Raw genomic sequence first — 15,716 nt, 5'->3', positions numbered from 1 at the left:
CGATGAGCGGGGGAACAGCTGAAGTCACTCTCCCCTGGAGCCTGCGGAGGACTCATGCTCTACAGGGTTAGGACTTCTGACCTCCAGAACCGTGAGCGCATGGTTTCTGGGTTTGTGGCGACTTGTGGTGGTGGCCCCGGGAAACAGATACAGGTGTCGTGGGTGGGATCCTGGCACAGAAAAAGGACGGTAGAGAAAAGCCAATGAAACCCCATTCAAGCACGGAGTTTAGATACAAATACATTAACCTCAGCTTGTTCCCTGTGACAATGTGCTACAGTAATGGAAGAGGTTAGCAAGAGGGGACCCTAGGGACCGGCTGTATGGGGGCCCCATGCTCTTTGTGCAGCCTCTTTCTCTATGCATCTAAAATTATTCGAAAAAATGAAGAGTTTATTTTAGAAACGGCATCAACACAAGTGCAAGGTGACTTGTAATTCAGCCTGGGGGCGGCTCTGATCTAGACTGTGCGTGTCCCAGCAGGCAGCCCACCCGAGACTGCCAAGTGACCATGAGCATTTCTTCCTTTTCCACCACTTCTCCCCGTGGCCCTGCTGTCACCTCTGCCACCCCCTCTCCATAGTTCCAGCTCGTGACTCCGGCTGAAGATAAATTAGTCCCGCCCTCCTTATGGCCACATAAAGAATATCATCTGCTTGAAATTACCTTTGACTCAGAATCAGTGAGTGCTGAGTTTGGACAGGACCCTCAAGATCTGTTGGGGGGTATCTGCCCTCCCAACTGTTCTGAGAACGTTAACATCCCCCTGCATGGTTGGTCTCTGTCACAATGATTTTATGTTCGAATCATGAGACTCTACCCCCGCAACCGCCTGTGATCGAACCGGGACTGAACACCAGACTTGGGGAGCCAAACCCGGAGTCTTGCCAATGGCCCCTCAGATTCTCAGGAAAGAATCCGAACTAAAAAAATCTAGCAGCAGAGCTGGTAGCTGAGTCACCGCAGTGGGGTAGGCTCCGAGCTGATCTCATTCCTGTCCCTCCAGCAGCCTAGGGGCTTGGCTCAGCTCTCACCGTTGATGAGAGCTGAATTCTTTACAAAAATCCCCTCTAATCTGAGCTGATGCGAGAAGGTTCCTTTTGCTTTGCCATCAAAAGGATACTGCCCAGGCCAGCCACTTTGTTGAACCACGCATTCTGCTTGGAGTCAAGTGGTTATTATTGCTTGAATACCACCAAAACCAGACTCTCACTACCTGTCTGGGCAACCCAGTTCAGGTCGGACAGCTTCTTACAAGGTCCTTTTTGATTTTGTATCAAAAAGAGTTTCACTTTGATCTCAGTTTTGCCATTCTGGGCCATTTGGAACAAGTGCCACCTCATGGATGTATCTTTGTTTTGTTTAAGTTTAGATTTATTTACCAAAGGGATGCTTGTTCGTGGGCTTTAAAAATCAAATCTTGCAGAAATCTTATAGACGTGTTCTCATCCCTTTTCCACACGGCACCTCTTCAACTGTTGGAAGATGGCAAGGATCCAGGCTTCCCTTTTCTGAGTAGGACCCTTAGTCCTTTCCTTTGTCTCCCACACAGCACATAATGCTTTCAAAATTTGCCCCAGACCTGACTCTTAGCTGTTCTGCGTTCATATGCAGACAGCGCATGAGTCATGAGCGAGTTCCAGATTGATGCCAGAGCGCAGGGTGAGAAATAGGATCTCATGGGTGAAACCAAGATGGTGTGATGGGATCAGAGCCTGGAGGTAGCCTAAGGAGGTTATTTAGAAGAGGCAGACCTCTAAGGAGAATGTAAGAAGCCAGAAACACTCCACGCCACGGGCTGGCATGTTGAGGGTGAAATGTCCTGGAGGGGAGGAGAGAATAGGAGAAAGTCCTGTCCCAGAGCACAAATGAGATGATTTCCATCCCCGGAGGTAAAGGGAATCGCTGCTTTTTCTTTTTCTTTTTTCTTTTTTGAGATTTCTATTGTTACGTAATCTCTACACCCAACGTGGGGCTCGAACTGATAATCCTGAGACCAAGAGTCGCTCGCTCTGCTGACTGAGCCAGCCAGGTCCTTCTCAGGACCAAGTTCTGACGAGGCGGTGGACGGATGGAGTGGGAGGAGCCAGGGCAGCAGAGACCTTGTGCCTGGAAGGGAAGGGGAGGTGGGCACGGCCGGGCCCTGAGTCACACTGAAGATAAAGACCACCAGGAAGAAGACTCTGGGGGGACAGTCGGCTCTTGAATGGAACTCTGGTTGTGCTGCAGGAACGACCCCAGTGAGGAGCGCAGACAGAGACAACAGAAGAAATCAACAAGATTATGAATGAGTAGCAGGAACCTGGCTCAGAAGCTCAGAGTTGTAAAATAACAGGCCATCAAGATCTGACCCAAGGACACATGACCCAGCGCAGGCAAGACAGCTGCTTGTCCTCCCAAAGTTCTTCTCCCCTTTCCCGTAGCCATCACGAAAGGTCTAGCGGGGCGAATGGCTGGCTGGCGTGAAGACCACATTTCCCAGTTTTCCTCGCAGCTGGGTGTGGCCATGGGACTAGGGTCCAGTCCTTGCCTGCTTCCGAGCAGCCCCCAGATCACGCCCTTGGGGAAGGGGATAGCAAGCTTTCTCTTAAAGGGCCAGATAGGAAATATTTTAGGCTTTGCCGTCTGTACTAACCCTTTTGCAACTACTCAGCTCTGTCCTCATAGTATGAGAGCAACCTGCCGGCAATCCACAAATGAGAGCGGCTGCGCTCTGACCGAAGTCTGGAGTCGGCTGACCCCTGCGTGAGATGAAGGGGCTCATTGTCCCCGGTATGTTTCGGTGTTGCTCCATGCCATTTGGAATACGGATCGGAAGATGAACCCACTTAGATGGAAACAAATTCCACACCGTAGGGATGGGGCAACCCCACGTTAGGTGGAGACTGGGCCTCTGGTGTCTTGGCTGAACAGGGTGCCGTGACAGTGCAGACCCCATGTGACCCAGCAATGCTGTTTCTCTTGTTTATGGCATCATCTGGTGTGTCTGTGACACACGCCCTGCCAACGGACAGGAACAAGACGTGGCGGGAAAGAGCGGGTTGGCCTCTTCCCCGCGGGGGTCCTGATGAACAAATGGGAGACAGGACATGACTCCCCGGGTGCCTGGCATCCCTGGCATTCCTAATTCTCGGATGGTTTGGAGCTGGTGAATTCCACCGGAGCCCTAAATAGGACCGTTCCCTGTGACAAAGTCCAAATCTGGAATGTACCACCCACCTGCCACCAAGATTTAGATGGAAGAGGGGGCCCTGACACACGTGAGTGGGAATGTGGAAAGAGAGCCACGTGCCCAAACTGCAAAATTTTCCAAGTCAGCTTCGTTCCCCTTAAAAATAAAACTGCCAGTTATTTCACCAGGAAGAGAAGGGTTTATTCGAGAAGACCAGAGAACGGCAACCCAGAACACGCAAAGAACAAAGGAGAGGTAGGCTCTTGTGTAGAGGAAAGGCCGTGGTAAACACGAGGTCCGTCAGCGTCCCCCGGGAGCGGATGCAGGGCGGCTTCTCATGGCGGGAGCGTCCGTCACTGGCTGGGCTGCGGGGAGGAGGAGGAGAGCCTTGCCTCCTCCTGATGCGGCAGCGAAGTTGAAACCGCGCGCAAGGTGCACGAGGTCCGTCTCCTCCTGTGGGATCTGCAGGAGAGCTCCCCTGTCCCCACCACCTCCCGACTCATTCTACTGAAGGCCCCCTCTCTGGATTTTCCCAGCTTCATGGCAGGAAAGCACCAGCAAGAGACAGAAGGAAAGAAGGGGCGAGGCAGGGTCCCATCGGCTTCACTCCTCAGACCACAGATGCGGGAAACAGGAAGGAGGCTGACCAGCCAGGCAGAACGAGTTCAAGTACAATGACCCGGGCCACGCGTAGCCCAGCCCATAACGCAGCCTCTGCCCAGAGAGATCTTGGCCTCCTCCTCTTGGAGAACAGCGAGATGGAGCTAGAGGAAGGACCTTCCTTCCCAGTCCCCAGCCAGCTCCCCCCGCACACGCCACACATTGCAAAGTATAGTCGCAGCGTAAAAGAACAAGGAAGAGGTCATTCCAGAAAGACTAGAACACACCTCGTGTCCTCCTGCAGGTTTATGTCGCTCGCTCTGCCTTCTCTCCACACAGACACCTTCCCTGTCTTTCCACGACACTGGCTTCTCGTCTGTAAGAGAGGCGGGGCACAACCACGGGTCACGGCTGTCCACCGGACTGGCACACAGAATGTCACCCGTTCCAGGGTGTCAGGTGACAGCCGGAGCCCTCAGCCCCGGGGAAGCGAGCTCGGGGAGGCGGGGGCCCTCCAGCCGGCCACCCCGAATGACCAAAGACACAGTTTTCCCCAAGGAAACCATTTCTGTTTTTCTTTCCATGAAAAAAAGAAGTCATTTAGGGACGGGAAGGGAAACTCACTTTGTAAACCAAAGATGGCTTTTATCTCCGCAGCTTAGCTTCTGAATAAGATTCTTTTCTACTTTTAGAGACATCGTTTGTTTATGTTCTAACCAAACTATTTTTCCCCCCCGAAGCCAACGCCTCAGTTAGAGGAGAGATGAACAGTACTGGAGCACATGGCTTTCAAGGGGTTTCTTCTCGGGCAGTGCCCAGAGGGCACATGTGTCTAATCTCCAGTCTTCTTTTTCTGAGCCTGGAGTGGGGGGACAGCAGCCCTGGGCCCAGTGTGGCCGAACTGCAGGCTAGGCCCAAGGGTCATCTTGTTAGGACAGAACCTAGAGGCGAGAAAGCCTGACGACAGGTATGGAAAAGGGAGCCTCCCGAAGGGTTTCCTTGCCCAGAGCATCATGTTCAAGGACGGAAGCTGCAGAGACTTTCAGGAAACTCAAGTCTGCAGGCAACTCTCCACACTTGGGTCACTTTCGAGGTGTGTCAGAGTCATGCCCTTGTTTCCTTGGAGCAGCGAACGTACTGGACTTTATGGACAATTCACCTTCCTAATAAAACAATGTGTAAGTCAGAGTAGTTGGTGACTCAGAATTCTTGTGGCTGCAAAGGAAGAAAACAATTCACAGGAAGGGACGGACTCTGTCACCAGAAAGGTGCAGAAGGACAGCTGTGGGCACCCGGCCGTGGGACCTCATGGTACCAGGACCCCCTGTGTACCTCCTGTTCCTGCTTCTCATGCTGTCTTCCTGCATGACGACCTCCTTTCGTTGAACTAGTTTCTCCATAAGGCTGGGATCGTGGCTATCCGAAAATCCTGGATTCGAGGGGCAGCTCGTGTCCCTCACAGGTAGTTGACAATAGAGGGGCAAAATCTCCAAGAAAGTGATCGACTCTCTGGGGTCCCTTCTCCAGACCAGTCATGAAGGTGGGAGGCAGAATGTGATGACCCCAGTCCAGCTTTTTGGTCAGAAATCACTGGAGCAATCACTGGGACTGGCTGGCAGAAGATGGCCACTCCCATTTGGACATGTTGGTTGGCCGCAGGGGGTATGAGCAGTTCCCCGAAAGAATGGGGGTGTTGTCCCCTGAAGAGAGACAGCTCTTCTTTCCCTATCTCTGTGAAGATGCGCCCCAGTAGCAAACCTTGGCAAGTCTGAGATAATAGAAATAATGGAAATTTAGCTTCTGAGGTAATGTAAGGAAAAGAGACTACCATTTTCTGAATGCCTCCTGTGGCCCAAGTTCTTCACATCTCCTGCCCTGTGTTATCCTCAAGAAAAACAAACAAACAAACAAAAAAAACCCATACTCAAACCCAGTAAGGTAGATGTTATTATCCTCGTGTTGCCAGCGAGGAAACGGAGATGTGGAGAGGGGAAGTGTCTTGTTTCCAGACACACAGTCCAGTGGCTGAGCCAGTTTGAACTCAGTTCTGTTTGATTTTAACCTTAGACTCCTTCTCTCTTTCTCTCTCTCTCTCTCTCTCTCTAAGAGACAGAGCATGCATGAGTCGCAGGGTGGGTAGCAGAAGGAGAAGGAGAGAGAAAATTCTAAGCAGGCTCCATGCCCAGTGCAGAGCCCCATGCCGGGGCCCCCCCTCTCGACCCTGAGATCACGACCTGAGCCAAAATCAAGAGTCGGGCCCTCAACCACCTGAGCCACCCAGGTGCCCCTTAATCTTAGACTCTTAACCATCATAATACGTTGGCTTCCTCATTCATCTACCCAGTGTACAGATATATGTGTAAAGTACCTTAAGGTAAATCTTTCTGATTCTGACAAATAGTATTGGGGGTTTGTGGTAGTTTTAAAAGATGGCTCCAAGTTCTGTAACGCTGCTCCCAGCCAGAGGCCAGCGTGTGTCCCCCCTCTCCTTTCTCAGACAGGCTCATGGCCACTCAGACCAACAGAGTCCTGTGGAAATGGCCCTCTGGGCCTTCTGTGGCTGGTGTGCCAGTCAACTCGGGCTGCTGTCACAAAACACCACAGACTGGGTGGCTTAAATGACAAACATTGATTTCTCACAGTTCTGGAGCTGGGAAGTCCCAGGTCACGGGCTGGCAGATTTGGTATCTGGCGAGAGCTCTCTTCCTGGTTTGCAGATGGCGGCCTTCTGGCTGTGTCCTCACATGGCAGAGAGAGAAAGCTCTGGTCTCTCTTTGTCTTCTTATGGGGGCACCAATGCCATCATGGGGGCCCCAATCTCATGACCTCATCTAAACCCAATTACTTCCCAGAGGCACCGGGGTGGCTCAGTCAGTCGAGCATCTGACTCAATTTCGGCTCAGGTCATAATCACGAGATGGAGCCCCAAGTCAGGCTCTGTGCTCAGCAGAGTCTGCTTGAGATTCTCTCTCTCTCTCTCTCTGCCCCTCCCCTTGCTCTGCTCTCTCTCTCTCAAAATAAATAAAGAAAATCTTTAAACCTAATTATCTCCCAGAGGCTTCACTACTAAATACCACCACATGGGTGATGAAGATTTCAACGCATGAACCTTGGGAAGACACAGACATCAGTCTGTCGCACTGGGTCATAAAAGGCCAGGCAGCTTCGGCCTTGTTCACTGCGATACCCACTCTTCACCCTGACCCACCACGTAAGAGGCCTCGCCACTCTGAAGACGAACGAGCCCCATGGAGGGGCAGCCTGGAGGCCCCGAGCTCCCCCGCCTCCAGCCACCCCAGCCAAAATGCTCGATGTGCGTGGAGAAGCGTCCAGCTGGTCCCAGCCCCCCCCCCCCCCCCCCCCCCCCCGGCCAGCTGAGTCTTCCCAGGCGCGGCTTCAGACATCATGGAGCAGAAACAATACCCCCTGTGGTACCCCGTCCGAATTCCGGGCACACGGAATCTGGCAGCCTCATGGACGGTGGCAGTTTGAGGCAACCAGCTTGCGGATGGCTTACGACACAGCAGTGGACGACTGGAACAGCTCCAGGGTAGGGATCAAAGGCATCTGGTTATGGAGCATCTGAAGGAAGAGGAAGAGAAAATTGAAGACTGTCTTTTAGCCATAAAGTAGCAAAGCTGCGATGCTTCCCGACAGGGAGGCCGTGGCAAAAATCCAGATAGCCTCGGGCTGCAATCTCCCTTCCTCCACCAGGGGGGGCGGGTGCGTCGGTGGCTCCCCCTCAGGTCCCTGGGCCGCCTCCAGACCGGGTACGCCGGCTCAGCACCGCCGCGGAGGACCCCAGCCCAGCCGGGATCCTGGGCTCGGAGGCTGCAGAGAGCGGAGCCCCGGGAGGGTCTGGGTGTAGCTGCTGCTGGGAGTCTCCTTCTCTGGAGGACGGCAATACCTCATTTCCGGGGAAGACCTAAAACACAATCATCCTGGCTGGATCCACCATGCCCACCGCAGGAGGATGTCCTCTCCCTGCGTAATGCGACCCCTTCCATATTGCTCACCTTCCCTTCACATTGGACTTGGGGAAGGGGCACCGCCCCCAACCCTCCTGATCCACGGGGGTTCCCCGATTCTCTGCTTCCCTCCCTCATTCACTTCCTTTTACTCCTTTCCCATCAACGTTCTACATATACATCATTAAAAAAAAAATACTTTTAAGATGTTATTTATTTATTTGACAAAGAGAGAGATCACAAGTAGGCAGAGAGGCAGGCAGAGAGAGAGGAGGAAGCAGGCTCCCCGCTGAGCAGAGAGCCCGATGCGGGGCTTGATTCTAGGACCCTGAGACCATGACCTGAACAAAAGGCAGAGGCTTAACCCACTGAGCCCCCCAGACACCCTTCTTTTTTTCTTTCCTTTTTTTTTTTTTTTTTTTTTTAATCCCAAACCCAGAGACCTAGTTTCTGGAGGGTCAAAGGCTCAGACGCTATTTCTGATTCACATTTTCCCTGGAGACATTCGTCCCAAAGCACACACACACACACACCCCCATTCTCCAACCCAGCCCACTGCACAGCTGCCCTCCTGGGCTTTCCTGAACCTTTCTCCTGTGTGCGTCCCGTACTGCTGGATTCCTTATCTTTCTTTTTGGTTGACTTTCTTTGGAGGAGAGAGCAGACACAGGAGATAAAATTTTCCAAAGGATGGCATATCTGAAAATGTCTCTTTTCCATCATTACCCTGGCTTGCTGGTTTGTCAGGGAAGAGAATGTACATTTGGAAATCATTTCTTCTTATAGTTCCGAACATTATCCGTCTGCATTCTGGCTCTCGGTGTTGGCGTTGAGAAATCTGATGCCATTCATTCTAATTCTTGACGACTTGCTCATGGACAGCTTTTTCCTTCTTGGAAGCTTTTAGATAATTTCTTCAACCTTGGTGTTCTAATGCCATAATGGATTTTTTTTTTTTTCCCCTTCGTTGTCTTGGGAATTAGGTGGGACTTTCAATTTGCAGTTCCATGTCGTGGAACTCTGGGAAGTTTTAGATCCTTTCTTGGGTCATTTCCTCTTCTCTCTTTCTGGAACTCTTATTGGAATGTTGGACCCTCTTGTACTTAACCTTTCTGCTCTGTGGTTTTGTTTGCTTTCTGGAAATTGTCCCTTAAGTTTATCTTCCAATTGCACTCTCCACTTTTTTCTCACCACCATAATTTAAATTTAAAAAGTTTTTTTCCCTTCTGATTAGATTGTCTTTGTAATCTTTCAGTTTCAGGGATATGATATCGTTGCCTCTGGCAAGGATGTGAATGGTTCTCAGGCATTTTTCTCTGCCCATCTGCCTTGTCTCTGGGCCCTCCACTCTTTTCTGTTATGTTCTGCTTGTTTTTACTTCTGTGTTCTATATTGGGTGCTTTCTTCAGATATCCAGTGAGGCTTTGTTTTTCTTTCATTCATAACAAAGAGCTCTGAAGAGGGGCAGGGGCGTGAAGAGTTTACTGGGGGTTCGGGGGCTGGGGCTGGGGTGGGTCTGACTGTGGGGTCTCACATTTGGGAACACCCAAACAGCAGTACCTAGATATCAGAGGCTCTTTGTGCCTTTTGCAATAAACTTGACTCTTTTCGGAGACTCTGTGACCTATTCCAGAAAAAGGAAGAAAGGGTGGGCCTTGGAGAAGAGTAAGGAGAGAGAGGGAGAGGTTTTCACCGCAGAAGGGAAAGGGGCAGCATGTAACTTGAGAGGGAAGGGTGGGGACAGGTTTCATGCCTCATTCTAGGCAGTGTCCAGGCGGGGACAAGGCCTAGGAAGGCAGTGGCTGCCGGGTACACTCAGGGAGGTACTGAGATGCTGGGCTCCCCCCCCCCCAATTCCCACACCCCAAGGACTGCTCCAAATCGACCCAAGCCCTAGAGCCTGAGGGCATGAGGGCTGGGAGGCTGGAGGGTCCCACAGTGGCTGTCGTGACCATGACCGAGGGGGCCACCCCCAGGCTCTGGTACTAAGACTCTGGGACTTTGACTAAACACTGAGGTTGGGGGAGGGACGCTCAGTGATATGCCCGAGATTGAATTCTTGCTAGCTCAGTGGGATCATGGCCTGGAGTCAGATTTCAATTGAATTAGAGAAAATAAAGAAATCTGCCAAACCACTAGAGCTTTGCAAGCCCTCAGGCAGCCCCTAACCACAGGGCTCCCTCCGGTGCCTGCCAGCAAGCAAGCTGCTCCCAGCACGGGACGCTCCGTGTGACCCAGAGCCTGGGGATATATGCGTCCTCCGTCGGGGAGTGGGTGCCCACACGTTGTGTTCCCCTGGCCGTGGCCTCCCCGATCCTTCATCCCGAGGTTCCCACGGAATTGGCCATCAGAGCATTTCCTGAGCAGAGGGAGGTCGGGAAGCACGGACCTAGTTCTGGAAGCGGGGAGGGCGTGTGTACCCAACGGTGGGCATGTGGCATGGGCTGGGACACCCTTTCATGAGGTGGCCTGTCACCCCTCAGGGCAGTGGTAAGCAGGCTGGCTCATTTGCAGCTCCATCGTGGCCCGGCAGAACACCTTCCCTGGGACCCAGCTGTCCGTGCATCTCTTGCAGCCACCGCACGCCAGGCCTGCTGATGGTGGGACCCGCCCAGCACTGCCCTGGATCCCAGCTGGGCTGGTTAAGAAACAGATGACCTACCTAGTTGGTGCTCTTAGGCCAAGTGCCGGCTCCTCATCCCCGCTTATGAGGGTCCTTGTGATCTGGCCCCTGTTGGTACTCCTCATCTCATCTCTAGCCCCTTTCCAGCACATCCTCTCCCTGTCCCAGCTCCAACCCCACTGAACTGCTCCCAGGCCCCTGAAGGGGTCCCCTTCTCTCCTGCCTGGGCCTCTTCTACAGGCTTATCCACAAACTCGAGCACTCCCCTCTCTCACCTGGCTCAGTCTACTCATCCCTCAGGACCCAACTCCTACTCATCCCTCAGGACCCAGCTCTAGGAAGCCCTCTGAATCCCTGTCTGGACTGGGAATCTGTTCCAGGCTTTCCATAGCACCCTGATTTCCTATCTTGGTCCTTTGCCATATCTGTTGTATGAGATTGTTTGTCGCGTCCTTAGGCTGGACCGTAAGCCCTTGGACACAGGAATGATGTCCATTTCATTTATCATGGTGTCCTCGGGGCCTGGTGTCTGATGAGGGAGGACGGGAAGGGGAGGGAAGGGGAAAGGAGGGGAAGGGTAGGGAGGAGCATCTCTTTGAGTTGCCCACAAGCCTTGAGACTTCCTTGCCTTTGAAGCTCCTTAGTGAGGAAGGCTGGCGCCCCGCCGAGATGGCAGTTTGCTTGGGTGGCTAAGGGAGGTGCCTGCAGGGAAGCCATCCACGGATGCCTCCTCTTCTGGACTCAGGACAGGCTGGGGTGCAGATGCCCAGGAGAGTTCCACAGAGGGACCCTCTGGGGCTGCCTCCCGCACCCCTGCCCTGACCTGGGAGTCTGGGGGAGGTGCTGCCTCCCACCTCACCGAAGGCTTCAGTGGTTCCTGCTCTTGTTCCCCTTGAGAAAATGATTCCCTTCCTGGAAGGCAATTTGAAGGCCAAGGGTTCTTAAAGGAACGGTGGCCGTCTGCCCGCTGTCCTGCTCGGCCCCTCCCCCTCCCGGTTGTCTAGCCACTTCTCGCCAGCTTACATGTGAATCGCACAAAATCCGTTCAGACACAGACATGATAACGAACATCGGGTCCACAAAGAGAAAGGACATTCAATCCTAGAAAAAGTTGCATAAGCCTCACCCCAGGAGAAACCTGGCCCCAGGTGGTGTTGCTGGCAACAGCCGTGCGCGGGACTTGCTGCTACAGGGACTTCTCCGGGGCCACCTTGGGAAGGGAACCCACTCCCAGGGCTGTTGCATCACACCCCTGGTGACTTTGTTCCCAACAAAACATCCCTGTTCCTAGAAATACAGCCTTCAGGTGCACCTGTGCAGCCTGGTTACCGTCTGGGTCTGTGGATGAGACTTGGGGCTGGGTTGACCGACCAGGGTGGAGGGCACGACCCAGGTTACGGGCAGATGTAGACTTACTGAACCTGGGAGTCAGGATCCCCCCCGACCCATGCGTTCTGGGCCACGCATGGGTGATTCGGAAGCTGCTAGCAGAGAGGTGGCGTAGAACAAGGAGTCTCTGAGGCCCACGCCAGTTAGCAGAGCCGGGCGGGCTTCCCCAGACTAATTCTTGAAGGGAGGGCTTTGTTGTCTCTCATCTTGGCCATGTCCTGTCTGTGCCTCAGTTTCCTCTTGTGCAGCTTGGGGAAATCATGACGCCTGCTTCACGGATGTGGTGAGGTAGGGCGCAAACACTCCGTCCCAGACCAACATTGATTTTGGGGTGGCTAAGCTGGCGTTCTGGCCAGGTTCTCTCTCGAGGTTGCAGTTAAGCTGTGGGTCTGGGCTGTACCCCTTTCAAGGCCCTTTCAAGGCTGATGGGGGCTGGCAGGTCTAGGTCCAATACAGCTCGTTCACGAGGCTTTGGCAAGAGGCCCCAGTGCTCTCCACACGGGTCTCTCTCTAGAGCTCTCTGAGTACTTTCCCCACATGGCAGCTGGCTCCGTCCAGAGTGAGTGTTCGAGAGGCAGGACAAGGTGGAAGCCACCAGGACTTGCATGACCGAGCCTTGAAGTCCCCTGCTGTCACTCCTGCAGTATCTTAGCAGTTCCCCGGGGCCAACCCTGTTTCACACTGGAGGGACTACCGAGCTGGAGGGAGCGTTGGGGCCATGTTGGAAGCTGGTACCACAAGGACCTCACTGGGCTGCTAAACCCATCCTCAACGCCCCTGTAGCCTGGCTTCCTGTTATGTGAGCTAAGAAGTCCTATCAATAGTATACTACTCGTAGCCCCAAGTGTCCTGATATCCCTTCCCCAAAGTTCTTTTTTGGCTTGCGGGAGCCAGAGTTGGACTCTGTGACTTGCAACCAAAGCCCTTGTCTGATAACAGAGAGGAAGCTTAGATCATCAGGGAAGAGGGAAAGGTGGGCTCCTGGACTGGAGGCACCGCACAGATCAGACTTGGCCTTCCAGAGTCCGAGAACAAGAGTTGTGCCAGGAGAGAGAGCCGAGTGTTTATATGCCGAAATAGTCACAGTGGGTTAAAAATACAAAGGGAAATGCTTTGCTGTAACAGTACGACTTTGGTTCTGGCTCCTTCTCCAGCGAGCTCTGTGCCTGAGCCTCTGTGGAAGGACAGAATCCTTCTGCTCACCTTTCTCCGCGATGCCCTGCTGCTGAAGTTAGGCTTTGGGTTAACACCAACAGGGATGCCGGGCCTCTGGCCCTCGGATGGCCAGTGACCAGGAGACTCTCTGAAGTCGCCCCTGTGGGACAGGAGAACATTGAATTTACCCAAGTCTGGTCTCCTACCGAAGGTCGGTCAGGAATGAGGATTCCCTGCCCTCTTTGTTGCCTTCATGTGGGCAGTGGCAGGCTTTCACACTTCAGAAGGAAGAGGAGGCTTTTGGAATTCACCCCTTCTGGTCTCCTGGGTCAGCTGCAGCTGCCAGCATGGTAGTCAGCGGTGCGGGGGAGGGGGCCACAGAACCGGCGTGGACATCATTGCCAAGCATGCTGATTCCGTGCTGCGGAGAGAGGCCTGCCTCCGTCGGACTCTGTATTCTGCCCGTATTCTGCAGGTAGAGAAGGGAGGCTGCAGGGTGGGTGATTAGGCTCATCTTTGCCCAATCCCCAACTCCCCTTCAACTCAGAGAAACGGGAGGCAAGTGGGACGTGGAATCACTTCTTAGAAACCAGCACTGTTTGGCGCTCCAGATCTCTGTCTGTACGTATGAAGGACTTGGCAAAGGGTGGAGTGAGAAAGAACGCACAGACTGGGGGGTCCTCACGGCCGTAGGCTCGCAGGGTGACCTTGGCTAAGTCCCCTGCTCCCAAGTCATGGTTTCCTTCTTTGAAAAGAGATGATACTGAATCCCAACGTGTTAGGTCTACAAAGCACAGGGAGATTCATCAGGGGGCCCAGCGTGTAAGGTAGAAGGCGTTTCCCAGAAGGCCCATCTAAAAATAGCATAAACTACAGAAATTTATTACGCCACCTAACAAGCAGTTCAGCTGCTGGGCGGGCCCAGAGTGGGCTAACTCAGCAGCCCGTGATCACGTAAACCCAGGACAGCAAGGACACGGGCTCTCTCCATCTTTCCACCCGCCGTCCTCAGGTGCTGGCAGCTTCCCTGCCTGCGGGCCAGGGGGCCGAAGCTACTCCACGCACCCGGCCACTCCAGAGGCGGAAGGAGGTTAGCCACCTCTCTGCGGGTCCTTTTCCAGGCCAGGGGAGCTTTCCCAGGAGCCCTAGCCCCCGACCCCTGGCCACCCCAGTAGCTGATTGACCCGGTTGTGGCAAGCGTCCAGATGAAACCAAACCCCGGGTCGGAAGGGAGTTCCCCAGATCGGCTGAAACCCGCCGTGCACCCCTGCAGCCGGGAAGGGGGGGTGTAGCCTGTGAAGGGGAGAGGAGGGCAGTGCCTAGGAAACCAGCCACGGCCGCCACAGCTCGCCTTCTCCTGTAGGTGGACCTGCGGGTGAGAGAGGTTTCCATGGGTCAAGCCACACAGAAAGTGGTGGCAGTCAGGGGGCGAACGCGGTTCTGACTCTCAGACTCGCTACTTCGTGACACCTGTTGCTTCGGACCTGGATGATCTCCAGTCTGGAGCCAAAACTCTGGCTGCCTGGGCAGGCTTGTCCCTCTACCACACCTTACGTCCCTGGCGGGTCTGCGACGGAATTCTCGAGAGCTTACCTGCGCCCTTGAGGTTTGCCTGCCTGCACCCCAGCAGAACCCCAAGGAGGGGCTGCTGTGGCTCTGAGTGTTCGAGGCAGACAGAAGCCAAGGTCAGATCCCACCGCTGCCTTCTCTGCTCTCCGTTGACCCCCACGGACCACCCTGGGCGGCAGCTGGCTGGTCCTAACAGCCCCTCCCGTCGGTGACTGTGTCAGTCAGTGGCCAGCCAGGCAGGTGGAAACCACAGGACATCGTTCAGGCAGAGTAGTTTTAAAGGAGGGGATTGGTCCCAAAGGTGTTGGAAGGTCTGGAGGAACAAGAGCATGACAAAAGTGTTTCCTGGGGACCGGGACCTGCCCTGGGAGCCCACACACCTCACTGCTGAGCTGCTGGAGCTGCTGTCCCGGTCCCCACCCCCGGCCCTGCCATCAACAACCCAGCTGTGGCCATTCAGAGCGGCTTTGTCCTTCCTTCTGCCTTCTGATTGCCCCAGCACCTCCACTGGCCAAACCCAGCTAGAACCGAGCTGCTCACAGTTGGGAGTGGGGCAGAGGGAGCGGACCAACATCCCAATGTCATATGTGGATCCACAGCATAGATTTCAGAGTCAGGGAGGTCTGGGTTTATGTCCCTTTTCTGTGACAGTAGCCAAGTCCCCTTCCCTGTGTGGGCTTGAGTTCACTCACTGGTAAAAGAGGACTGATAACACATATATCCCAGAGCACTGGTGTGAAGACTTAAAAGGAAATTATTATAAAAGAGTTTGAGCCCAGTGGTCAGAAGCCTAGAAGGGACTCGGTTCCTGAACATACCCTGCTTCTTCCTCTCCCTTCAGGGACTTTGCATTCTGCACTTTCTCTTACCTCTGCCTGGAATGTTCCTTCCTCTACTTTTTATCTCATTATTTCTGACTCATCCTCCTAGTCCAGATAGGACACTTTGTTGCAGGACACCAAAAACCAGACCCAAAGAAACTGAAGCAGAAAGCAGAAGTCTTTGGCTATCAAACCTGAGAAGTCCCAGCATAGTCCTAACTTCAGGTATGGCTTGATCAAGGGCTCAACCAATAACACTAATACTCATTAACTCTGGCATGGCTCATGTGCCAGTCCCTCAATCAATGTCTGTGGTCAGGGAAGTGGCACCTGCTAAATGTTCTACCCAAATAATCTCAGCTGATACTAGGCTGGGGGTGACCAGTTTCCCAGAGGAAATTTCAGTATAGTTACAAGAA

The sequence above is a fragment of the Mustela erminea genome, chromosome 5 (assembly GCF_009829155.1).
Source record: "Mustela erminea isolate mMusErm1 chromosome 5, mMusErm1.Pri, whole genome shotgun sequence".
Taxonomy (NCBI): Eukaryota; Metazoa; Chordata; class Mammalia; order Carnivora; family Mustelidae; genus Mustela; species Mustela erminea.
This window is presented reverse-complemented; position numbering follows the sequence as displayed.